Source organism: Hyla sarda, chromosome 7, assembly GCF_029499605.1.
Source record: "Hyla sarda isolate aHylSar1 chromosome 7, aHylSar1.hap1, whole genome shotgun sequence".
Classification (NCBI taxonomy): domain Eukaryota; kingdom Metazoa; phylum Chordata; class Amphibia; order Anura; family Hylidae; genus Hyla; species Hyla sarda.
This window is the reverse complement of record NC_079195.1, coordinates 86,096,937-86,124,073: the sequence shown is the minus strand read 5'-3', so window position 1 is coordinate 86,124,073 and position 27,137 is coordinate 86,096,937. Positions and strand designations below refer to the sequence as shown.

Genomic DNA, 27,137 nt, shown 5'->3' with positions numbered 1-27,137 from the left:
CCTTTCCTGACGAAGCTGGGGTGCCAGCGAAACGTTGGAGGTGCTGGATAATGATTGGGGTTTTTAATCAGCACCCTTGATCAGCTCCCTATTAGCAGATCACTGTATCAGACAAACAGTGGTCGCTGTTAAACTACTCTATTACTGATTACAGTATATAGTATATACAACAATAACAAAGGGATCTATCTTGGGGCTGTGTTCTTAATCCTAGCTTCACTCCGGCACACATTTATTATTTTTTCATGTTCTTTGTCATATATTTATAATTCTTGTATTGTTTAATTTACAGATATCTGATGAAGATCCGTTCATGGATCGAAACATCATGTGATTGCTGTATTGCGGAATAAAATTACATATACATAACTACAAATGAGTGCCAATTGAGGGTGGAATTAGCAGCAGGGTGAGACAGAATCAGAGGGAGGCACATAGGACAAGCTGCTGAAAGCTCTTTAAGTGTTATATCTTATGGCAGTGTTTGATTTACAGCTTCCACTGCTCAGTGCTGCTCCATGATGTCTATGCTGCTGCTGCTGCTGCTGCTTGTGAGAGTGTGCTATGGGTTATCCAGGAGTAGAAAAACACAACTAAGTTCTTTCAAAAACAGCTCCACATCTGTCTCCAGGTTGGGTGTGGTTTTACAACTTGGCTCCATTCACTTCAATGGAACTGAGCTGTAGAACCACCCCCAACCTGCAGACAGATGAGGAGTGGTATTTGATAGAATGTAGCTCTGTTTATCTAGTCCTGGATAACCCCTTTAAAAGGGGAAAAAGTGTGAAAAATATAATATACAAGTTATAAAATTGCCATAAATAGTGATACCCCCTCATGCCCACGCATGATGTCAATTTAGTAACTGAATAAATAAATTAACATATTATGGATGAAAAACTGACAATTTAAATAACGAAACAATGCATATTATATGGAATAAATTGTAAAAAAGGATTTGTGTTCTGTGTCTGTATTTGATCTATATTTGGGAAAGTGAAGTGTTATGAGGCCTTAGGATTAATTCACACATGTGCCCATATACTAATGTATATAGGGCAGTTGGAACTATTGCTGTGACTATTGCTGTGATTATTGTTAAATGCCGATTAGGCCAACTTCTATCTAAAGTGTATGACCACCTTTAAACACGTGTAGCTGGTTGATGTTTTATGAGAAATGCTTTTCTGAAATAAGTTTATTAAGAAATAGATTAACTAGATTATAGTTTATATAGGTAAAGAATATAGAATTGCTATTACTGATAAAAATGATTCTGTTCATTTCTTTATTTTTCTTCCAAATTCTCCTTAGATTACTGAGGAGATTTATGGGAAGAAAAGAGATAGGAAAATAAATGGCTTTGTACATATTTGTGCTGTTTTGCTGCTGTTATACTTTTTCGCAACAGCACTTTTGACCAATTCTCAGGATAAGTGATAAGATGACTCCATCGATAATGAGAATGGGATCCCATGACAACCCCAGTTGAATGGACCCCTGTTTTCATAATCGATGATGTCAAGGGGTATTCTGTTGCAATGTAATTACAATATTAGACTGATGTCTGTACCTGTGTTTGATGTCTGTTTTTGTAATTCTTATTTGATCTTTGCTCAGATGTTTATTTTTAGCAGCATACAAAATGAGTGTCGTCTCAAGGTTTTTCCAGGTTGCAGTTTTGCCAGAGACATTACAGCAGTAGTCAGGTGTTGAAAGGGAACATGTTTGCTTTAATGGATGGAACAACCACTGAGTGGGGGGGGGGGGCGGATCATTCTCCACAGAGCTGCAGGGAATGGTCCAGGGTGTGCTTCCATGGGTGGGGTAGCTGATGTGTGGGAGAAGGAAAAAGAAACTCACACTTACAAACAAGGGATCTTGGGATTGTAGTTGGAGGGAGGGAACTCCAACAGGAAATAGCCATTTCACAAAAAGAAAGCAGCAATGTTATGGTGGACTCACAACATAGCCATTCAGCCCCAAGACAAGCAAATATCATTCCTAAGCATGTCCAATACTGTCTGGCAGGTAAGTACTAAAGTCACCTTATGGTGGATAACTCCTTTTATCCTTTTAAAAATATTTCAGTTGTTTGCCAAGGTAAAACATTTTCCTTATTAGTAACTTATTGTACATTTGACTCGGCTTTTCCCTAAGTATGAAGACTGATACTTAATAGTGCAGGATTTACCGCTCATTATTTGCCTGATTAGTTTAATAATAATCTCTCCTTTAATGTTGACTCTGAGAAAATACATTAATACTTTTTGAAATATTTGATGCGGCATTTAAAGTTCGGTTGTTTTCATATTGAAGGTTATCAGGTAACAATGAGTTATTATTACTATTGCAACATCACATTGCTTAGCTTTTATTTATGTTAAAGGAGTTTTATGGTTTAAGATGAATAAAACATTAAGATGAATAAAACATAATCACTGTGTATTCAATAACTTTCTAACTTTTCCATATACACATACTGACAAAAAAAAAATTTGTGCACCAAAAAGAAGTTGTTAGAATTAAATAAAACTTATATGTGTGATTACATATATATATATATATATATATATATATATATATATATATATATATATATATATATATTGGTGTGTAATTATAATACAAGAGGAAAAGGATACATTTATTGGGGAAAACTGTACAATTGAAAGAAGGCTCTAGTACCCTGTTGGGCTCATCTAGCTTGGTTAAGTTGGGCATGGAGGTACATAAGATCTATATGGTATCCTGTGGCACATATGTCCACAGATGTTGCAGCTAGGTCTGTAGATCCTGCACCCTCATAGGTTGCCAAAGCTAGAATCCCAGCTGAAGGCAACACACGTGGCTGCTGCATATCACATATCACTGAGCTGTTAGTGTCTATGGGTGACCCACTGTCACATGCAACGGCTCCCCAGATCATCACACCAGCCTGGCATCAAAACCACCTGCCTACTAATATGCAAGCTGAAACTGTTCTGACTCCCTAAAGAGTTCCGGTCACCAAATAAAACTTTTAATATAGTGTTCCTTGTGTAATTAGCAGACACTTTCCCATTCAATTGCTTTTAAAATGATCAACATAAATATGTTTAAAATGTAATAGAAAAAACGACCACCAGGTGGCTCAGTTCTGTTCCCTGCCACAATTAATAAAGTGAGTTTGGTCTCTTCCCAACCTGGCAGGAGACCAAACTGAGGAAGTGCTTCTCTGTACTGAACTTGATTGACAGCTGTGTAAAGCTTCACTAAAAGCTGCAAAGAGCCTCACAGGGCCTCACTGAAACATACACAGAGCTTGAGGTCTTCTATTCATCACAGCACTGCAACCATGTGAGGGCAGAAATTGCCCTATGTGAGCAAGAATAAAGGTATATTACACAGCTTTTTAAAGCTCTGACATTTTTTAAGGGTGGGACAAGTGTTATAAGTAGTTAGAGAACATAGCCTGAGTTAGTTTAGAAAAGTTTATTTCATGACAGGTACTTTTTAAGGCATTGTTGGAAGCCAGCATGGGCAGTATTAAGTATAAATTATGAATACATTGTGATGGACTTGAATGCTGTGGAGGGCAATGAAATGTAGAATAATGGACTTAGATGCATAATAGTCGCTAGGGTTATAGGGAGAGATTTATCAAAACATGTCCAGAGGAAAAGTTGCTGAGTTGCTCATAGCAATCAATCAGATTGCTTCTTTCATTTTGCAGAGGCCTTGTTAAAAATGAAAGAAGCGATCTGATTGGTTGCTATGGGCAACTCAGCAACTTTTCCTCTGGACAGGTTTTGGTAAATCTCCCCCATAGTGATTACAAACATTATTTAGTTTGCCTCTTGTTGTAAAGCCATTAATGGCCACTGCGGTGTTATGCTCAATGAAGTAAACATTTGTGGTTGGATGATCCTAGGTAAGGCAACAGTATGGAAACCATCATAAATGGAGTGACGAACAATATGAGTAAATCTTATACCTGGCCTGACTGTAAACCGCTCATTGTTTTTTTTCCTTCTGTTGTAAAGCCACAAAACAATCCATGGGTTGTTGGACTAAGTATGTCTGGGTAACCAGTTGTCAATACATCTTGTGACATCATAGAGTGCTACAGAGTTATGAAAAGGCTAAGGACTTATTCCAGACACAAGGGCACCATCAGCAGAAAGATTGTGACTCCTGCGGCAATATATGTAAATTGACCCATATCAGGTTACTGCAAGGTGGTTGAAAAGATTGTCATAAAGTAGGCCTGAACATACCTGAAACCAAGAAGATACCTGAGGCCAAATTATATAGAGCATTGTGAGCAATATATTTAGAATTGGGATTAACAATAGTCCAGGACTTGTGGCCTCCTCTGGCTTAAAGGGGTACTCTGCCCCTAGACATCTTATCCCCTATCCAAAGGATAGGGGATAAGATGTCTGATCACGGGGGGTCCTGACGCTGGGGGCCCCCATGATCTCGGCTGCGGCACCCCAGAAATCTAGTGCACGGAGTGAACTTCGCTCCGTGCCGGATGACTGGCGATGCAGAGTCTGTCACGCCCCCTCTTATAGACTTGTATTGAGGGGGCATGGCTGTGACATCATGAGCCTCCGGTTCTGTACCAGATTCTCTAAACAAAGGGGGAGGGGTGGTCCCCATTTGTAGCACAAGTTAACCCCTTAACGCCCACGGACATAAATGTACTTCCTGGTGTTGCAGTACTTAGCGCACCATGACGTACATTTACGTCCTGTGTATGAACGCGAGCATTGGAGCGGTGCTCGCGTCATATACAGCAGGTTCCGGTTGCTAGCAGAAGCCAGGGATCCCCCGGTAATGGCCTACATCAGCGAACGCGTGGATGTCTGCCATTAGCCCTTCAGATGCAGCAATGTGCATGTTAAAATAGATGATTGGAGTTCCCCTCACCTGCCTCCATCTGTCTTCCGATGTCTCCTGCTCTGGTCTGAGATCGAGCAGATCAGAGCAGAAGATCACAGATAATACTGATCAGTGCTATGCAATATGCATAGCACTGAACAGTATTAGCAATCAAATGATTGCCATAGATAGTCCCCTATGGGGACATAAAAAGTGTAAAAAAAATAAAAAAATTGGAAAATGTAAAAATAAAAAGTAAAAAAAAAAGTGAAAAATCCCCTCCCTCAATAAAAATTTAAATTGTCCGTTTTTCCCATTTTCCCCCCAAAAAGCGTAAACATTTTTTTTATAAGCGTATTTGGTATTGCTGCATGTGCAAATGTCCGAACTATCAAAATATAATGTTACTGATCAGGTATGGTGAACGGTGTAAACGTAAATTTTTTTTAAAAAAGTCCCACAAAATGTTGCTTTTTGTCACATTTTATTCCCCAAAAAAATTATAAAAAATTTTCTAAAAGTTTTATATATGCAAATGTGGTATCGGTAAAAAGTACAGATGATGGCCCAAAAACTAGCCCTCATATCACCCTACATACGGAAAAATGAAAACGTTATAGGTGGTCAAAATAGGGTGATTTTAGATTACTGATTTAGTAAAAAAAAAGTTTTCGATTTTTTAAGTGGTACAAAAATAGAAAAGTATCTAGCTATGGGTATCATTTTAATCGTATTGATCCACAGAATAGAGAACACGTCATTTTTACAGTAAAATGTACAGTGTGAAAACAAAACCCTCCAAAATGTGCAAAATTGCAGTTTTCATTTAAATTTCCTCCCTAAAAAATAATTTTTTGGGGGTTCGCCGTACATTTTATGGTAAAATGAGAGGTTTCATTACAAAGTACAATTGGTCACACAAAAAACAATCTATAGATTGTAGGGTCTATAGATGGAAATATAAAAGAGTTATGGATTTTAGAAGGAGAGGAGGAAAAAACGAAAAATTGGCCTGGTCCTTAAGGTTAAAATGGGCTTGGTCCTTAAGGGGTTAATTAAGCCATTTTTTTTGTTCAAATAATGCCAGAATTCTGGCCTATTTGCTGTAGCAAATACTTTTTGCACAAAAGTGGCCACGGACTCAGCTGACCAATTGTAACCTTTTTTTTGTGAAATGTAAATTACTGCAGCTATGTGGCAATATTTTATAGGGGAATTTAGATTCTCATTAAAGTTAATGATGGTTAAGAAAAGTGCGATGTTCTCCAAAGCAAGTGTTTCAACACAAGAAGAAGAGACAAAGTCCCATCTCATTTATTACTGTTACCAAAGGTTATAGTTTAACTCTGTTGATAGAAATCTGCTATAAGACATTCCGTATTGTCCAATTTGGCAAAGAATGTGACTTGGGATGATATAATAATAGGTCAAAAGTTCAGTGGGAAACTTAGGCTCCTTTCAGATGGGCGAATGGTTGCTTGAGACAAGCGCCAATCTAGTAGATTCACATTCACTACAGAAACCTATTATACTGCCTGATCGCTGGTACTGCCCTTCACTTACATAATTGCTGGGATAAGTATCTAATCGAGGGGGTCCTACAGCTGACTCCCCACCGCATAATTTCCAGAGCAGGCCCCCGGCTCTCAGTGAGAGCACATGTTGTAGATCGTATAGTAATGCCAGATTGCATCCTCCCATCTCTATGCAATGCTTTAATGAGCTTTTTGAGCTTGTATGGCCTTTGCCTTGCATCATGGTCAGCTGCACCTCCCCTCTTTGCACAGGAAGAGGTGTGACCAAACAATGATGATTCGTTCGTCCTATGATCACTGGATCTTTTACATGGGGTAATATTTGGCCTGCCTAAAAGGCCCTTCACTCACAATTATAGACAAACACAATCTTACCAAACCATTAACACGCAAACAGTTGTATGTTCTTGTCTGAGCACATTAAGAAAACATCCACACTACAGGAGAAAAAGTAAGTGAACCCTTAAATTTTATAACCTGTAGATACCCCCCTTTGGCAGCAATCACCTCCACAAAACATTTTTAGCAGCTGGAAAATACAGTTGGACAATGTTGAGGAGAAATTGACCATTCCTGCCAGGAGATGTGTTTTAGTTCTACAATATTTCTGGGATGCCTTGTGTTCACAGGTCTCTTCAGATTATACCACAGCATCTCAATAGGTTTAGGGTCAGAACTTCAAAATACAAACCACCTTTTGTATCTGCTCCTTAGTTGATTTTCTTGTGCCTTTAAAGAGTACCTGTTACCAAATAAATGTTTCTAAACTAACTCAAGCTACAATATGTTCCCTAACTACTCCTAACACTCCTCCCACCCTTAAAAAAAATCAGAGCTTTAAAAAGCTGTGTATCTTACCTTTCTTCTTGCTCACATAGTGCAATCTCCCAGCAGGATAAATTTGGCCCTTCCCAGCAGGCATGACATCACTGAAGCCTGCTGGGCGACAACTTTCGCCACTGGTTGCAGTTCTGTGATGAATAGAAGACCTCAAGCTCTGTGCAGCAGCTTTCAGTCTGTGTATCTTTCAGTGAGGCTTTTTGCAGCTGTCAATCAAGCTCAGTGCAGATAAACACTTCTGAGCTTGGTCTCCTGCCATTACAAGCAAGAGACCAAATTCTGATATTTTTACCAGACGGAATGTGTTCTGGCCATAAAGGGAGACCCCTGGTGGTCAGAGTTATACAGCAGAAAAACTAACATAAACGTTTTGTTTTTGTTTTTTTAATGGAAGCCAATTGCAAAAGTTATTTTTTTGGCACAAGGAATAAAATCTTAAAATCATGTGTAATGACAGTGCCCATTTAAGTAATTATCTTGTTTCATCATCCAGCGTCTCTTCAGCTCTACATCATGGACTGCTGCTTTTACTTCCTCCTGTAAAAGGTTTTCAGACACCATTGTTTGTCCTCCTTATATGTGAGGAGTTATAAACTGACAGCCAGCTAACCCTCCCCTCCCCCCTGCAATTTATTGACATAGGAGCAATGTCCAACTTTAACTTTTATCGCAAGAATAGGGTGAAACTGAGAAACCGAGAGATAATGGCCTTACTAATGTATACTAACATGTGGCAATGCATTATAACACATTACTGCACAAAGAAATGCAAATACAAAAACATGTGTAACATAAAATGCTGCTATATAAGTGATGTAATCAGATCAATGGTTACAGATATAGCAGCTCAAAACAAACAGCGAATTACATACATCATAGTGTTTACAAACAGCAAAGACTGCCAACCGCATGACAACTTTGAATACATTCTTCTCTTAATGATTCAGGTCCTCCAGGCCCTGCTGCAGAAAACCAGCGCTCAACCATTAGGCTCCATATACAGATTGGATGAGGTTTTGGTGTTTCCATGTACTGAACCTTTTTCTCCAAATTTAGCCATGTGCATTTGTCCTAAAATGTTCCACCTTTTTAAGTTTCCCGATATTGGATATTCCTATAATGCTTCTGGAAAATATTCTATAATCAGATAAGACAAAAGTGGAGTTTTTAGCTCCAGTAGCGCTCATGTGGCAGCAAATTTCGGGGTAAGCAGCATTTTACTTTTTTTTTTACTTTTAAAAATGATATGCTGATAAAGAACAGGGGTCCTCAGATAGTAGATCACGATCCCAACCCAGACCATGGCACTTAATGTCCAGACCAGAAAGCAGAGCCAGATTATGGGGAGGACACCCGGGGCCTCCATCGTCTCCAGCCAGTTTGTAGAAATAGCAAGAGGAGGCATCTGCTCTCCCTGCATTTGGTTATATCTGAGTGCTGGCTGCAGTGAGGGAACACTCTCCCTTCTCAGTGCTCCCCCTATTATGCGCCTGCACAATTAACACTACCTGTATCATTCTGGTCATGTTAGGCCTGACTAGAAGAGGCCAGAGCAGCAGAGGACCCATGACAGGTGAGTATTCATAGACGGAGACACTCCTCAGACTGGTTCTCCAGTTGTTGCAAAACTACAATTCCCATCAGGCTGTTTATTCAGCACATGACAGGAGTTGTAGTTTTACAACAGGTAAAGAACCACAGGTTAGAAACAATGATTAATAGTGGACATAGTGGGATTGGGACACAGTTCATTAGGGGAGAAAGGACACAGTTCATTAGTGGAGCAGGGACACAGTTCATTAGGGGAGCAAGGACACAGTTCATTAGGGGAGCAAGGACACAGTTCATTAGGGGAGCAAGGACACAGTTCATTAGGGGAGCAGGGACACAGTTCATTAGGGGAGCAGGGACACAGTTCATTAGGGGAGCAGGGACACAGTTCATTAGGGGAGCAAGGACACAGTTCATTAGGGGAGCAGGGACACAGTTCATTAGGGGAGCAGGGACACAGTTCATTAGGGGAGCAGGGACACAGTTCATTAGGGGAGCAGGGACACAGTTCATTAGGGGAGCAGGGACACAGCTCATTAGGGGAGCAAGGACACAGTTCATTAGGGGAGCAGGGACACAGTTCATTAGGGGAGCAGGGACACAGTTCATTAGGGGAGCAGGGACACAGTTCATTAGGGGAGCAGGGACACAGTTCATTAGGGGAGCAGGGACACAGTTCATTAGGGGAGCAGGGACACAGTTCATTAGGGGAGCAGGGACACAGTTCATTAGGGGAGCAAGGACACAGTTCATTAGGGGAGCAGGGACACAGTTCATTAGGGGAGCAGGGACACAGTTCATTAGGGGAGCAGGGACACAGTTCATTAGGGGAGCAGGGACACAGTTCATTAGGGGAGAAAGGACACAGTTCATTAGTGGAGCAGGGACACAGTTCATTAGGGGAGCAGGGACACAGTTCATTAGGGGAGCAAGGACACAGTTCATTAGGGGAGCAAGGACACAGTTCATTAGGGGAGCAGGGACACAGTTCATTAGGGGAGCAAGGACACAGTTCATTAGGGGAGCAGGGACACAGTTCATTAGGGGAGCAGGGACACAGTTCATTAGGAGAGCAGGGACACAGTTCATTAGGGGAGCAGGGACACAGTTCATTAGGGGAGCAGGGACACAGTTCATTAGGGGAGCAGGGACACAGTTCATTAGGGGAGCAGGGACACAGTTCATTAGGGGAGCAGGGACACAGTTCATTAGGGGAGCAGGGACACAGTTCATTAGGGGAGCAGGGACACAGTTCATTAGGGGAGCAGGGACACAGTTCATTAGGGGAGAAGAGGCACAGTTCATTAGGGTTGCAGTGGCACAGTTCATTTAGGGAACAATTACACAGTTTATTATGGGGACAGTAGTACACTTCATTATGGGAACAATTGCATAGTTTATTATGGGGACAGTAGTACACTTCATTATGGCAACAATTGCATAGTTTATTATGGGGGCAGTGTCTTAGCTCATTATGAGACACAGTGGCACACTTTGATATGGGGACAGTGGCACAGTTTATTAGAGTAGCATTAGCACACTTTAATACGGTAAGAGTGGCATATTTCATTTTGGGGCAACGTGGCACACTTTATTATGGACACAATGGTACACTTCATTGTGGGCATAGTGGCACACTTCATTTGGGAAGCAGTGGCATAGGTCATTATGGGCACATTGGCACACTTTATTACGGAGCAGTGGCACAGTTCATTATAGGAACAGTGGCACACCAAAAATGGACATGGTAGCATAATGCATTGTTGAGAGGCATAGTGAAATCATTCATTGTATTGTATCAAGGGCCACAGTGGCATAGTTACTTAGTTCAAGATACAGTGTGTGGCAATATAAAATTTAGGGGCAGAGTATGTGGCAGTATTGTATTTAGGGTACAGTAGGTGTCAATCTATTTAGGGGCGCAGTGTGTGGCAAATATTAGGTGCACAGTGTGACAATATTTGGTATTATTGTACATCCAAAGATATTTGGGCAGCAAACTCTGCATAGCTGAGACATAGCTGGAAGAAGCCTTCATGACAGTCTGGACTAAATAATAAATAATAATAAATATAATAAAGAAGAAAAAGAAAAGTGAAATTATCCAATCAGAGAAGAGGCTGCCAGTGAATCTCTGGAAGTAAATGTCTATTTTTTTGCAACAGGCAGCACCTCTTTATTGCATGGCAGTGAGGCCATTATGTGTGAACTGAGTCTTAGCCTTCAGCTCAGACCTTCACCTGACAGCAGACCTGGATTAAAGGATGTTAAAGGGGTACTCCACTGACCCAGCATCCTGAACATTTTGTTCCAAACACTGGGTACGGGCTGCGGGGGTTGTGACATCACGTGTCCCACCCCCTGGTGATGTCACACCACACCCCCTCAATGCAAGTCTGTGGGAGGGGGCGTGGTGGCTGTGGGGGTTTTGACATCACGTGTCCCACCCCCTGGTGATGTCACACCACACCCCCTCAAAGCAAGTCTGTGGGAGGGAGCGTGGTGGCTGTGGGGATTTTGACATCACAGCCACACCCCCTCATGATGTCACACCACACCCCCTCAATGCAAGTCTATGGGAGGGGGCGTGGTGGCTGCGGGGGTTTTGACATCACAGCCACAACCCCTTGTGACGTCCCACCAGGCCTCCCCAAAGCAAGTCTATGGGAGGGGGCGTGGCAGCCACCATGCCCCCTTCCATAGACTTGCATTGAGGGGGCCTGGTGGGACGTCACGAGGAGGTGGGGCCATGACGTCATTACCCCCGCAGACCACACCCAGCATTTGGAACAAAATGTTCCGAACTCTGGGGCAGTGGAGTATCCCTTTAACTAAAAGTATATGAGCCCCCCTTGATATAGCACACACTGATCGGATAATCAGAAGTACAAATCATTGGTAATTTCCAAAGTTTTTTTTATCACTTGTTGCTATAAATGTTAAGAGAATTGTTTTTTTATGTGACATATATTTACTAGATGATAGATATTACACTCATGGCACAAGCTTTATGATACATTGGGTAGGAAAAACAGACCTATCATTTTCATTGGATAAAATAAGTCAGGTTAACGTTTGTACCATCTACCTTAGAAGCCCTATGCACGTAGCACAATGTGTTCTGTATGTTTGGATATGGTATTGCTGTGTGGCCAGGATCAGGTCAGCACATTGTGACTATTTGTGTATATGTCTTGTCTCACAGATCGTTCCCCTTCAGTACCTCTCACGTTCTGTGCCTTGCCCTAGCAAAATTTTCAGACCAGGATGTCATGGATAGTTAAGCGTAAACAAATAACACAGTTACTTATAGAACTTTGGAAATATGAGTCCTGAACACTATTAACCACTGTGGTGTATACTATAGTAACATATTATGGCAGTGTTCACACTCACAACAAATACAGAACAGTATTGTAATTATATGGACTGTGTACATTATCTCTTGTTCTCTTCTCCATAGATTATAAGGAGAGTAAGAGGAGCTGGAATTTTATGGCTTTTTATTTTTTTTATATTTTTTGTTTGTTTGTTTTGTTTTTCTGGCCCTGGGACTTTGTTGCCATGAGCAATTTTAAAGGTGAATCTTTAGTTCTTTAGGAGCCCAAAGTGAATTCCATTAAATTATGGTAGCATCCTGGTGTACATTTTTAATTGGGTTCCAGAAGACTCAAAGCCCTGTTCATTTTGGATTGAGTTAACCTATGCAGCTAAACCTTCCAACAATTGCTACAATGTTAACAAACAATAATAAGTAAAACGATAATGTAAACTGTTCCCTACATAAGACAGAAGGAGGGGGTAATAATAATCATTGGGCAATCCTGTTCCAAGATGTGGTAGCTTGTTATAGAATACACCAATATAACCCATAAACCGTATACTATTTATTGTTTAACAGCATAAAATAACAATAACAACCTAGAATTGGGGTCTTTGCAGTATGTGTACCACTGGCCTTTAACAAAGTAAAACAAATTATGTTTAAGACTCTTGTGTGAACCAGATTCATTAGACCAATTATGTAAAAACACCAAGAATGGATGTAAAATTATTGTTCAAGTTTAGAAGAGAAAGTTGCAATGCACCATATGTCGTTCTGCAGCCAATGATAAAGCACACACTATCCTATGCTCACCATGGGCTGGGACACTTCCGTGCTGTGTGTAGTGTGTACATGTAACAGCTGTCAGGGCGCAAAACAGCTGTCATCTGTACACACTGCACAAAACATTGAAGTGTCCCCGCCCATTGTGAGCAGAGGATAGTCTGTGTTTTATCACTGTCTGTACTTTCATGAATAAACAATCAGAATGATAAGGTGAGCTGCCACTTTCTCTTCTACACTTAGACAATATAAGACTTCACAATATATTAGCTGAGCACCACCAATATTTGAGCAAACTGGCTGCATTTTCATTGGTATTAGCACTGGATGTTTTATAAGGTGGTTGTGCCGACTGCTTTTTCTCCGTAATTTATTGTAAACTCCATTCAATGAAAGATAGAAGAGAGTGAATCAAGTCTTTCTACATTGATGTGTAATATTCTACCATAGCTTAAACAGTCAATTCCAGAATTTTGGTAATTCCTGTTTCTGTTCCCTTGTGCTATTTCCTGTGACCTGACTTCAGCTTGTGTCCTGGCCTTACCTTTGCCTGTTGATTATCCTGGCTTGCTTCAACTCTAATTCTAGTTCTGTTTGTGTACTGTGCCGCCCTCTTGTTTCTGACTGTCTGGCTTGTTCCTGGTTAAATATTTGTCTGCTGTTTTGATGCCTTTTCTGGCAGTGTGTTGCTGATATAGCCTGTTTTACTTCCATTGACAGCCCTGTGCACTTAGATAATGGTAGGGACCGTCACCCAGTTCGGGGCCATTATTTAGGCTGGATCATTCAAGCAGGATGTGACAGGGGTGTGGGGCAGGTTCAGTGTGCCCAGTGTGTAGGGACAGTGATGTGACAATACTGTGCTAATGCTGCTGCCATTGCTACAGCTATTGCTACCCCTGATGCCACTATTAATAGCCATGCACAGTTGCACATCTTTTGCTTTGTTCATCATGTCTTATACTTTACTGCTGCTGCAAGAAATACTGACCTAAGAGAAAAGTAAAAAGGATAACCTAGGCGCTTCACAGGGGTTGCGGAGAGTATGCCTGATAAGCTGCTATCTCCTGTATAGGTCCCCATGTCCTATACACTCAGTAGTAAAAACCTTCCATAAAAATATATATAAATGAATAAACGATATAGTGGGCATTAAGTAGAACAAGTTTACAAGGTAATACAGTACTATATTATGCATTTGGAGTATCACAAACTGTATATACACACATCTGGTGCGATGTTCTGCAGATTCCAGGTGCGATATCCTGTCGAATCCACAGTAATCCGTTTATTTTTGGTCCAAGGTGCATTTGATCATAATGTTCTGTTAGAAGTTTGGATAGTACCGATCTCTGTGAAGTGCTGTAGATGGCCTCGGCCGGTGGCGTCTCTACCTTGCTACTTCCTGCCGGAGTGTACGTTTTTTGCTAAAACCTGGCAGAGTGACGTCACTACTTGGCACAGCGAGGGACAGGCAAGATCCAAAGCTTTTCGGAAGCTGAATGGCTTCCTTCCTCAGGGATACGGTGCCCCGTCCTTCACTTGTATATATACTCTCCGGGTAAGGACATCAGCACAATCTATTAGTATTGTAGATTAAAGGCCATTTGTGGCTGAAAACAACTTATCCCCCATCCACAGAACTATATGGGGAGGGGGCGGGGGCATACCGTCGACCTCTCTAGGTTGACGCTACGTGCATTAGCGCTCTCTCTGAGCACTAATGGGGGGTGCCGTTCAGGAGCTCACGGGGGTCCCAGCGGTTGGACCGCCTGCGATCAGACACTTATCCCCTATCCTGTGTATAGAGGATAAGTGTTATAATGCTGCAGATGTCCTTTAACGGTGCTTATTGTAAAAATCCATCCAGTTCAAAATATGTATTGAGTAAATAAGGTGTAATTGTGTTTAATTCAAATATCCATTTGCCCTCTATATGAGACATATGGGCACTGTAGTCCCCACATCTCCAGTTTGGAACGACTCTTTCTATCCTGAAAAAAGTGGATCCCGCAAATGAGGTTTTGTGTTTTTCTTTATAATGTTTTGATAGAGGGTGTCCTTCAAAGCCTCTCTCAATATTATAGCGGTGTTCCCCCATACGTTTGCATAAAAGTCTCTTCATGCGGCCAATATAGATCTTATCACAGGGACATTTTATCCCATATATTATGCCTTTTGATTTGCAATGCGTATGGTTTTAAATTTTTCGCTCTATGTCACTTGCTTCATCCGGTATGGAAAAAAAATGGGATTATTGTTTTTCGTATATTTACATGCTTTGCACTGTCGGCACGGAAAAAAGCTGGGTTCTGGTTTTAGTAGTGCGTTTTTTTTATTATTTATTATTTTTTTATTATTATTTTGTTCCTCAGGGTTGGGGCTATATAGTTGCCTAAATTTCGTGTTTTCTTAAACACATAAAAGGGTTTTGTGAGCAATAGTTCTCCTATTGTTTTATCTTTCCTTAAAGGGGTACTCTGCCCCTAGACATCTAAACCCCTATCCAAAGGATAGGGGATAAGATGTCTGATCGCGGGGGTCCGGCTGCAGCACCCCGCTGTCATTACTGCACAAAGCAAAGTTACTCTGTGCGTAATGACGGGCAATACAGGGGCCGGAGCATTGTGATGTCACTGCCCGCCCCCTTAATGCAAGTCTATGAGAGGGGGCGTGATGGCCACCACACCCCCTCCCAGAGACTTGAATTGAGGGGGCGGGCCGTGAAATCATGAGGGGCGGAGCTGTGAGGTCACGATGCTCCGGCCTCTGTATTGCCCGTCATTACGCACAGAGCGAGTTTGCTCTTTGCAGTAATGACAGAGGGGTGCTGCAAACAAGATCCGGATCAGACATTTTATCCCCTAATCTTTGGATAGGGGATAAGATGCGATCAGACATTGTATCCCCTATCCTTTGGATAGGGGATAAGATGTCTAGGGGCGGAGTACCCCTTTAATAGCTCTCAATGCTTTTGGACTATGCATATCCATATGGAACTATGTTTAGAAAATGTGGTAATTAATGGTATGTGGAGTGTATTTTGTTCACTGTTTTCTTGTGTATCAATACCCTGCTGGACCTTATCTTTTTTGCACACCGGTAATGTATATCTATTTACTGTTTCTTGCTTGTTGATATTAATTTGCATTTGTCAAAGCCTTTACTCACAAATTTTGTACACAGAGCCTCCACCTCCTTTTTGAAATCCTCCAGATCTGTTGCTTTTTTCAACAAGCACCATTAATCTACAATGCTAATAGATTGCGCTGATGTCCTTACCCGGAGTGTATATATACAAGTGAAGGACGGGGCGCCGTGTCCCTGAGGAAGGAAGCTGTTCAGCTTCCAAAAAGCTTTGGATCTTGCCTGTCCCTCGCTGTGCCCAGTAGTGACGTCACTCTGCCAGGTATTAGCAAAAAACTTACACTCCGGCGGGAAGTAGCAAGGTAAAGAAGCCACCGGCCGGGGCGATCTTCCAGTGCTTCTCAGACACCGCAATTGAAACATTATCACCGAATGCACCTTGGACCAAACAGAACATTATTACCAAATGCACCTTGGACCAAAAATAATCGGATTACCTTGGATTTGGCAGGACATCTAACCAGATGTGAGTAAATACAGTTTGTGATACTCCACACGTGTAATATAGTACTGTATTACCTTGAAAACGTTCTCTACTTAATGCCCAATATAGCGCTTATCCAAGAAATACTAACCTACACAAGAAAAATGCTGAAACCTAGAAGACCTCTAAGGAGGCCTCAAATAATTTTCAGAAAATGATCTATACTTATGTGCTTCCCCTACAACCTTAGTGAACTGACACAAGTGCATGAAAAGGAAATCATTGCCTAATAAACCTTTTGGACTCACACAATAATGACCGCTGATCTTTAGGACCTTGCGCACATGGCCTTATTGTTGTATGCAGGTATGGTAAAGCACCCATAAGCTTTTCTAAGTCCATAATGTCCCTCGATATGGCTTATGAACATCTTCAGTTGTCTTCCAAACCTCCCCAGTACATTATATATATATATATATATATATATATATATATATATATATATATATATATATATTATGTCTGTAATTTCTTTCTTTATTTAGTGTGATTTTTTGCTGTTGAACCTTTGAGTTACTTCTTGAAGTTCCTTAACATGAACTTTCTTATTATCACCATTATAAACCAAGAGAAATTAACTGTGTGTACTAAGCTTTAGCCTTGATAAGAAATAGATAAGAAAACTGCAAACTGGGTGTTTTGTAAGATATATGCCAGCTCTCCACATAAGTTTATTATTAATTTGTTGCATTAATACTCCTAATGTGCCCTCTGCCAAATTTTCAGGGCAATGCCCAATGGGGAAAAAGTATGCAAAATAGTTCTCCTCTGGAAGGAAAAAATGTCACCTATAGGTAACTATTATGCCACCTATAGGTAACTATGATATTAACAAAAAATTGGGGACATTTGTGAAACCCTTAACCCTTGACGCAAGGTTGTTTTGATTCTTATGACCAAGCCTAATTTTTTTAAATCTGACATGTCTCTTTATGTGGTAATAGAATGTTTTTACTGATCAAAACGATTTTTAGATTATATATATATATATATATATATATATATATATATATATGCAAAAATATTGTGAAAAATTAGCATTTTTCTAGATTTGAAATTCTCTACATGGTATTCACTGCACAGTAAAGTTGAATTTATCTTTATTATATGGGTCGGTACAATTATGGTGATACCCACAGCTTTTTTCGTTTTCATCCGACCGTATCGTGTGATGTTATTTTTTTTTGTGTGTGACGGGCTATTCTTTTTCTTGGTTCCATTTTTTGCATTACATGCTACCTTTTGATTATTTTTTATTCGAAGGTGAGGCAAGTTTTTTTTTTTAATGGCATTCACTATGTGGGATGAATAACATTATAGTTTTATAGTACAAGTCATTAGAAATGTAGCGATACCTATTATGTATAGGTTTTTAACTTTAAAAAAAAAACAATGTAGGGATTTAGTGACAAAGGCATTTATTTATTTACTTCTGATCGCTGTTATACCTCTAAACTGCTGCATAATAACTATCAGGACCTCACAGGCTTCTGTATTTGGCAGAAAGGAGGCCATCATCTGGTCACTGGCTGCCATGGAAAACATCAGGATCATTCCATTGTGGGGTTGCCGAAGGGTCGCAGGGGGAACCCTCTTCCCCTTTTGACTGGTTAACGACCATGGACGTGTATACTCGTCCATGTGCCATTAACCGGGTATGGCGCGGGCTCCCGACTTGAGCCTGCATCATACCGGCCGGCCCCTAGCTGATTCATGTAGCTGAGGGCCAGCATTAATAGCCGACATGCGGCGGCCACAGGGGCTGACTATTGTCAATAGTAACCGTAATGACCTACAAAATAAATATATAGTGTCATTTTTACTGAAAAGTGCGCTGCATAGAATCGGTAGAACCCAAAATGTACAAAATGACTTTTTTTTTTTCAAATTTTGCCCCACAAATATTTTTTTTTCTGGGTTCGCTGTAAATTTTGTGGTGAAATGATTGATGTCATTTCAAAGTACAATTCGTGGCGCAAAAAAAAAAAAAAGCCCTCATATGAGTCTGTAGGTGCAAAACTGAAATAGAAGGTTATGAGGAAAAAACGAAAGTGCAAAAACGGAAAAACCCGTGGTCCTTAAGGGGTTAAAGGGGAATTCTGTCCAAAGACATCTTATCCTCTTTCCAAAGGATAGGGGATTAGATGTCTGATTGCGTGGGGCCACGCCCCCTCCATTCATGTCTTTGGGTGGGGACATGATGGCCATCACGCCCATTCCCATAGACATGAATGGAGGGGACGTGGTGTGACGTCATGTCTCCAGTTCTGGAAACACAGAGGTTTCCAAGACTGAAGAAGCAGCCCCGCATAGAATGCGGGTGCTGCAAAGAGATCCTTTGGACAGGGGTTAAGATGTTTTTTGCAAGAATAACCCTTTAATGCTATAGATGCAATGGTCAGTACCACAGCATCTATGGGTTTGAAAATGCGGAGATTTTACTGTCAATAAGTTTTTATTGGAAAAAATGCAGAGATTTTAACATAAAATGTATGGCGCAATGAAATTTAAAAAAATATATAAAACTATCAAAATTGCGTTTTGTTTTAGTTTCTTTTTTGTTTGTTTTTATGCACTGCATTAACGGTAAAGCTGACACAGTGGCCCTCTTCTAACAGGTGTTTTTTTTAGTGCACGTTGTTTGCGACATGTCTGCAAAATGTCTGTGCCAGGGCGCACCAGTAAGCGACAATGTTCTAAAAATAATCCACAATCGTGGCAACAAATTTGCATTAGAAACCTACGTATATATTAAGGTTTCATACTTAAAAAGATAATTATGTGACCACAAAATATATGGGGCCTCATTTACTAAGGTTAAGGTAGATTTTGTAGGGTTTTTGTGTTAAAAAAGGGGCATGGCCACCATGATTTTCCCACAAAAAAAAACTTCACTTTACTTTTGGTTAATGAGGCCCATGATCTAAAAATGACCCTACAACACCACATAACCCAATTCCTTTACTTCTACCCTAGGGAATTTTCTTTTTTTTCTGTGATAAATAAAGAAAAATAAAGTTAATTATTTTTAAACCTACAAAAAATATTACCCTACTTTCTTAGTAAATGTAGGCCAAAACCTATATACTGTGGGTCAATACGATTAAACAATGCCCGTATTTACAAAGCTGTTCTATTATTGTACTACATTTTTTATAAACCCAACTTTTTTTTTTTAAGATAAAATACCTATGCTGAAAATTGCCCTATTCTGACCCCTAAAAGTTGGTATGAGGGCTTATTTATTACATTGTGATCTGCATTTTGTATCAGTACTACTGGTGTATATGCGACTTTTTGCTAAATTTTTATTCAATTTTATCTGGGATGTAATGTGACCAAAACCACATAATGTCATACCAAATATGTTTATTTTTATTTATTTTTTTTTGTAAGATGGGAAATGAGGTGTGATTAAAATGTTATGAGGGGAGGGGCTTAATGATATATATATATATATATATATATATATATATATATATATAGAAAAATTTAATGGACAGTGGCACACCAGGTGTCAGCCAAAAAAAATGTGATTTATTCCAAAGACGTGTAGGCAACGTTTCAGCTGGCTCACCCAGCCATTTTCAAGCCACCCCCAGCCATCAGTGCATCCCCCTGCAGATGAGGCAGGTATGATGGGTACACAACTACCTATGTGTCGTGATCTTGTTGCTCTGAAGACGCGTCCTTAGCAACAGAGCAATTACGCAGAGCATCCCCTGCAGACGTGGCAAGTATGACGGGTATACAACTGCTCATGTGTCGTGATGTTATTGCTCTAAAGACATGTCAGCAACAATAACTACACAGTGCATCCCGCCGCAGACGTGGCAGGCATAATGGGTATGCAACCGCCTAAACTACATGTAATCTTTCTGAAGATGTGTCAATAACAGTAAGTACGCACTTTGTGCCCCTGCAGACGTGGCAGGCATGATGAGTACCATGATGTCAACAACTACTAGGGTAGTGCATACCCTTGGAAAAATTGTATGGTAAGTGCTGAATGTGACAAGCTGAACCAAATGCTAATGAATGAGTGACTGACTTGGGTAACATATCCGCTGTAATAATAAATAGCCAGCACTTCCGCTGAAACTAACAGACATAGTAACACAACTGGAAAACATATCTGTGGTTTCAAAGATATCTAACACATGCATGGGGTGACGGCTATAGTAGTGTGAGTGTGCTAGCCAATGAATGTTATGAACCTATCAAGAGTATGCATATCAATTCTAGCATCGACGTCTGTATGTAAACCTATCTATGCCCAGTAAATGATTATGGACGTATGACTGATATGAAAACTAAGAACCTATGTACCGTATAAATGCTGTGTATGACTGCCCAGTGTAAAGAACACAAAAGGCTATCAATACTTACAGAATGCCCAGAATAATGTACCATTTGAATACTATGAGCCTATAAAACAGTCTAAAGCTATGGGCGTATATACCGTATAAAGCTATGAGCGTATGTACCGATATGCGTGAAAGTACCGTAAATGATGAGCGAATATACCGTATAGACCAGGGCTCAAGTCCTAGAGGAACGTGTGAGAACTGAGTTCCTGCACTTTTTTCACAGCAAGAACACCATTCCAATAAGAAGTGGTCCTTCGGGACCAGCTCTTGAGTGTAATTCTTGGATGAGTTCCCTCACTTTTTTTCACCAGGACTTGACCTCTGGTATAGACGATACGAGCAAAAGTACCATATAAACTATGATCGTATGTATAACGTATAGTATGTATACTATAAGCATCTGTGCTGTATAAAATCTACAAATGCCACTAGCGTCCAAACAGCACAGACACCATGGGCACACGAGCATAGATGCCACGAGCGCACATCCCGCACAAACGCCACGAGCACATGAACACCAATACCAAGAGCATATGAGAGTGTATGAAGAGTATAAATACCATAAGCGAATGAAACAGTGTAGATGCAATAAGCGTAATAACAGTATCATGTCGAGAACGTATGAACAGTATAAATGCCATGAGCATATGAGAGAATGAAAGCCATGAGCGTATGAACAGTATACAAGCCAGCTAATGGACAGAATAAATACCATGAGCGTATGGACAGTAGAGCCATAAACATATGAACAGTAAATACTATGTGTATGAACTGTATTATGAACTGTATAAATGCCATGAGCATATGACAATATAAATGGCACACGCGTATGAACTGTATAAATGCCATTATCGTATGACAATATAAATGCCATGAGTGTGTGAACAATATAAATGCTGCATGTATATGAACAGTATAAATGCCACAAGCGTAAGAACTGTATAAATGCCATGAGCGTATGAACCGTATAAATGACATGAACGTATGAAATGGTAAAAATGTAGAAAAGTATGATGAGTATAAATGCCATAAGTGTATAAACAGTATACATGCCATGAGTGTATAAACCGTATGAATGCCATGAGCGTGAATAGCATAAATGCCATGAGAGTAAGAGCAGTATAAATACCATGACCGTATAAAAAGTATAAATGCCATGAGCGTATGAACTGTATAAATGCCATGAACATATGAAATGGTATAAATGCCATGAACGTATGAAATAGTATAAATGCCATGAACGTATGAAATGGTATAAATGCCAAATCGTATGAACGGTAAAAATGCCATAAACATATGAACAGTATGAATGCCATCAGCGTATGAACAGTATGAATGTCATGAATGTGTAAATAGCATAAATGCCATGAGCGTATGAACAATATAAATGCAATGAGCGTATGAACAGTATAAATGCCATAAGCGTATTAAGAGTAAAAATGCCATGAGCGTGTGAACAATATAAATGTCATGAGTGTATGAACAGTATAAATGCCATGAGCATATGAACAGTATAAATACTATGAGCATATGAACAGTATGAATGCCATGAGCATATGAAACAGTATAAATGCAATGAGCGTATGAACAGTATAAATGCTACAAGCGTATTAACAGTATAACTGCAAGAAGATGAGCCCGGATCACCCGACATAGACTCGGGGACACGACGCTCTGATAGAGCTACAGACAGAGCTCAATTGTGGGAGATTTGAAATGCCAGAAACAGCAGCACAGTGTGACCTGCCTTCTTCCGCAAAACATCACGTACAACCTACCAGTAAGTGCAGGGACTTTATATGCCCCTGCCTCCTACACACAATTCCTTAATGCCCTGCCTAGAAGTGCAGGGGCGGAAGATACTCATGCCCCTCAAACAAATACACCCCTCGCACGATAGGCTTAACACGTTACTGAGTACCTCATCCTGATCATGCACATGTCATTTTTTTGTATCTATCACCTATAGTTCACAAAAAAGAAATTGTCACGCACCTGGATGTAGGCTGTCACGAAGCTGGAAGTGGATCCTCCTCCTAAAAGATCTCGAAAAATATCGTTGACGAACTCCTGAAAGACTGCTGGAGCATTACAGAGTCCAAATGGCATGACAAGATACTCGAAATGTCCATCGAATGGCGAAATGGCCCATTTACGAATACAAATCAAATTATATGCCCCACGAAGATCAAGTTGTGAGAAGATTCTGGAACCTCTCAGGTGATCAAATAATTCCAAGATTAGAGGTAGTGGATAGCGGTTCTTTACAGTAACATCATTCAAACCACGGTAGTCAATACAAGGTCGCAAAGAACCGTCTTTTTTCGCAACGAAGAAGAAGCCAGCACAGGCAGGAGAAGAGTACTTCCTGATAAACCCCTTCCGAAGGTTTTCTTGGATGTAGTCTGCCATGGCCTGGGTTTCTGGAACAGACAAGGGGTAAATTCTGCCTCAGGGAGGAGTGGTGCCGGGCAGTAAATATAGGGCAATCGCAGTTAGTTTCAACTTAGTTACATGTACATGGATACAATGGCTGTTACAATGTGGACCCCAGGGTAGGACTTCTCCATTTTTCCAATCCAGCTGTGGGGCATGGAGCTGTAACCAAGGTAGACCAAGCAGGAGAGGAGAAGTACAGTGTGGGAGTACGTAGAAGGACAAGTTCTCCTTATGTGACACTCCGACCTGCATCGACAGGGATTCTGTGCAGCATAGCATGGTACAGTCCGGTCTTTCTCCATTGACCGTAGAGATGTACAGGGGTTTCAGGAGGCGGAACACAGGCAGATGATACTTATGCACAAGGGAGGCATCAATAAAGTTTCCCGCAGAGCCAGAGTCCAGGAAGGCCAGAACCGAGATGATCTCTTTGGAGGGAAGAAGAAGCTGGACTGCCAAATTTAAGCGTGGAGAGGAGGACTTCACATCTAGGGAGGCCTCTCCTACAAACCCTAGGTGTGAGCGTTTGTCTGTGGCTGAGAGCGCAGAGGACAATCCTTAAGGAAGTGGTCTGCACTGGCGCAGTAAAGACAAAGATTTTCGGTTCGTCGGCGAGTCCTATCCTGCTGGGTCAAGCGAGACCGATCCATTTGCATAGCCTCCACTGCAGGAGGCATCGAAGAAGGTTGTGGTGGTTGGTGGAAGAGGTCATGCAGATTCCCTTTCTTGTCGTAGTTCCTCTCGTTGCTCGGAGAAACTGATATATATCCAGGATGCCAATTGTATAAGTTCATTCAAGGTAGATGGCAATTCCTGGGTAGCGAGGACATCCTTCATTTGACTTCATAATCCTCTCTTGAAGGTAGCACAGAGAGCTTCATTATTCCAGGACAACTCTGATGCCAGGGTTCGGAACCGGATGGTATACTCGCCAACAGTGGAGTTGCCCTGAGGAAGATTCAGCATAGCCGTCTCTGCGGAGGAGGCTTGAGCAGGTTCTTCGAAGACAGTGCAAAATTCTGTCAGGAATGCCTGGAGATTAGTAGTGACAACATCACTGCGATCCCACAGCAGGGTTGCCCAGGCCAAAGCCCTTCCAGATAGGAGACTAATGCCGAAAGCCACTTTTGCACGTTCCGTGGAGAACTGATCCATCATGAGTTCAATGTGCATGGAGCACTGCGTCACAATACCACGACAGGACTTGGGATCCCCCTCATATTTTTCTGGAAGCGACAAACAGAGCTCAGTCCCGGAGGAGACTGCAGCAGCTGGAGGCTGTACTGGAGCTAGAGGAGGAGGCAGAGGCTGCGGCAGTTGCTGCTGAGCAGAAAGCAACTGCTGCATCATCGCAGATAGCTGGTTAAGCTGCTGTGCCTGCTGGGCCAACTGCTGTGACTGGAGAACCACGATAGATGCAAGATCCGAGTTATCTGGCAGAGGAACCCCAGTTGGATCCATGGCCAGATCTTGCTGTCACGCACCTGGATGTAGGCTGTCACGAAGCTGGAAGTGGATCCTCCACCTGTGTGGCAGATGACTCGGACCATATCGGGGAGCGGAGTCTAAGGTGCGGCTGGTTTTCACCAGAGCCCACCGCAAGGCAGGATGGGCTTGCTGCTGCAGGCGACACCCAGGTCGCTACCCCCGACATGGCTCGACCACACAGGTAACTGGGCAAGGCGAGGTACCAAAGGATGAGGCTGTAGCGTAGTCAAATGTAGCAGAAGGTCAAGGCAGACGGCAAAGGATTGTAGTAAAAAAAACGTAGAAGGAAGGTCTGGCTACACTGAAATGTTAAGCTGTCAAGGTGCTCCATACCGTCAAAGTCCAAACAATAGTATTCACCGGCTGGTGTTTTACAAAAATATAGAGTTTTTTCTGCGTATAGTTACGCATATTACTGACCTCATCAGTGCATACCGCATAGGTACATCCAAGTATTGTACCATTTAGTACCTGTTAAGCTGTCAAGGTGCTCCATACCGTCAAAGTCCAAACAATAGTATCCACCGGCTGGTGTTTTACAAGAATACAGATTGTTTTCTGCCTATATTGAGGCATATTACTGCCCTCATCAGTGCATGCCGCATAGGTACATCCAAGTATTGTACCATTTAGTACCTGTTAAGCTGTCAAGGTGATCCATACCGTCAAAGTTCAAACAATAGTATCCACCGTCTGGTTTTTTACAAAAATACAGATTTTTTTCTGCGTATAGTTAGGCATATTACTGCCCTCATCAGTACATACCGCATAGGTACATCCAAGTATTGTACCATTTAGTACCTGTTAAGCTGTCAAGGTGCTCCATGCCGTCAAAGTCCAAACAATAGTATCCACAGGCTGGTTTATTAAAAAAATACAGATTTTTTTTCTGCGTATAGTTAGGCATATTACTGCCCTCATCAGTGCATGCCGCATAGGTACATCCAAGTATTGTACCATTTAGCACCTGTTAATCTGTCAAGGGCCTACATACTGTGAAAGGACTGCCGTAAGTAATCACCTGCTGCTAGAACAGCACAGACAAATACTGTTTAAAGAGTAGTGTAGCGTATTGTAATACCCTCATGAATGCACTAAGTATGTCAGGCAGAGAAGTGCCAGGATGTGCACAGAGGAGTGGCAGAGACCTAAATACTTCAGGCAGAGTTGGCAGCAGACTTGGGCCGAGTGACAGCAGGAGTCGCAGCGAGAGGCCTGAGCTCCCGTCATCAGCCAGCGGTCGTGTCTCCACCAGCAACCCATCTGCCGTCGTCGATTGGTTAACACGCTCATCTACATAATCACAAGTGACATCTGACACCCCCAGTCAACAGTCGGTGAGTTCCTCAGACACAACCCTCAGTTGGCATGGCCCGGGAGCAGTCCCTGTCCTCCCATTGCCTTTGTCCTATGCTGTTCCCTCTCCTAAAGAAGTATCTTATGCTGTGGGTTCAGCTCCCCTATTTACTGAGGACGATCTAATAGAGGACAGTCAGCAGCTACTGGACAGCCAAGAAGGGGAGGAGACATGCGCCGCTTGCTCCGCTAGGCGGCCAAGTAGTGATGCAGACAGTGACGTGGGTGGCAGTGTTGCAAGGGTTCAGGGTCCTGAAACAGACACTGTTGGGGAACCTGAGGAGGACATCAGTGACGTGCACACACCTGTGGATGATGATGAAACCGATCGCAATTGGGAGCCGGGTGCAGAAGGGGCTTCATCATCATCAGGAGAAGAGAGTTGCAGGTTGCCCTTGAGGCAGCAAGGCGGTAGCACGGTTGGCAGTCAGTGTGGTGGCAGTAGTGGAAATTCAGGAGCCAAACGTGCCCGGGGGAGACCACCTGCTTCGGGGGAGACCACCTTTCCGGGAGGTAGTGGAACAGGGAGATGGCGCCAGTAGCAGTCAATTACTGCGGACTGCGGGTAGGAAAATCAGCTACTCGGCGGTGTGGAAGTTTCTCATAAGGCATCCGGAGGAGGTTCACGTAGCCACATGCAAGATCTGTCAGCAGAAGCTTCCTGCTACACTCTGTCAGCCCGTTGGTCCAGTGACAGTGTGCTACTCCGCCTCCACATCCTCCACTGTGTCTTAAGCCTCCACTGCCCGGAAGTCTCAGTAGCCCTTCAGCATACCATGTGTGCAGGTCACGGCAGTGTCACGCTGTTCTTCACATGGTTTGCCTTGGCGAAAAAGTCTTGGAAACAATGGCCGGTCAGGGCAATGGAGACGTTGCGCCTAAATCTCATGGCCACATGAGCCCTGTGGGGGCTTGTTGGATTTGGTCCTTCGTACCCACACGCTGGGGTC

The 27,137-nt window shown here is 41.9% G+C and overlaps 1 protein-coding gene across 2 annotated transcripts in view; it reads right to left on the bottom strand.

Moving 5' to 3' along the window:
• Window positions 1–4,077, bottom strand: part of SLC16A9 (solute carrier family 16 member 9) — an 83,282-nt gene extending 79,205 nt beyond the window's left edge. The window contains exon 1 of one of the 2 annotated variants that reach the window (XM_056529899.1): window positions 3,977–4,077. The gene's annotated coding sequence lies outside the window, so the exon portion shown is untranslated. The remainder of the gene's footprint in view (window positions 1–3,976) is intronic. The other variant, XM_056529898.1, reaches the window with a different exon arrangement.
• Window positions 4,078–27,137: the final 23,060 nt, after the last annotated feature.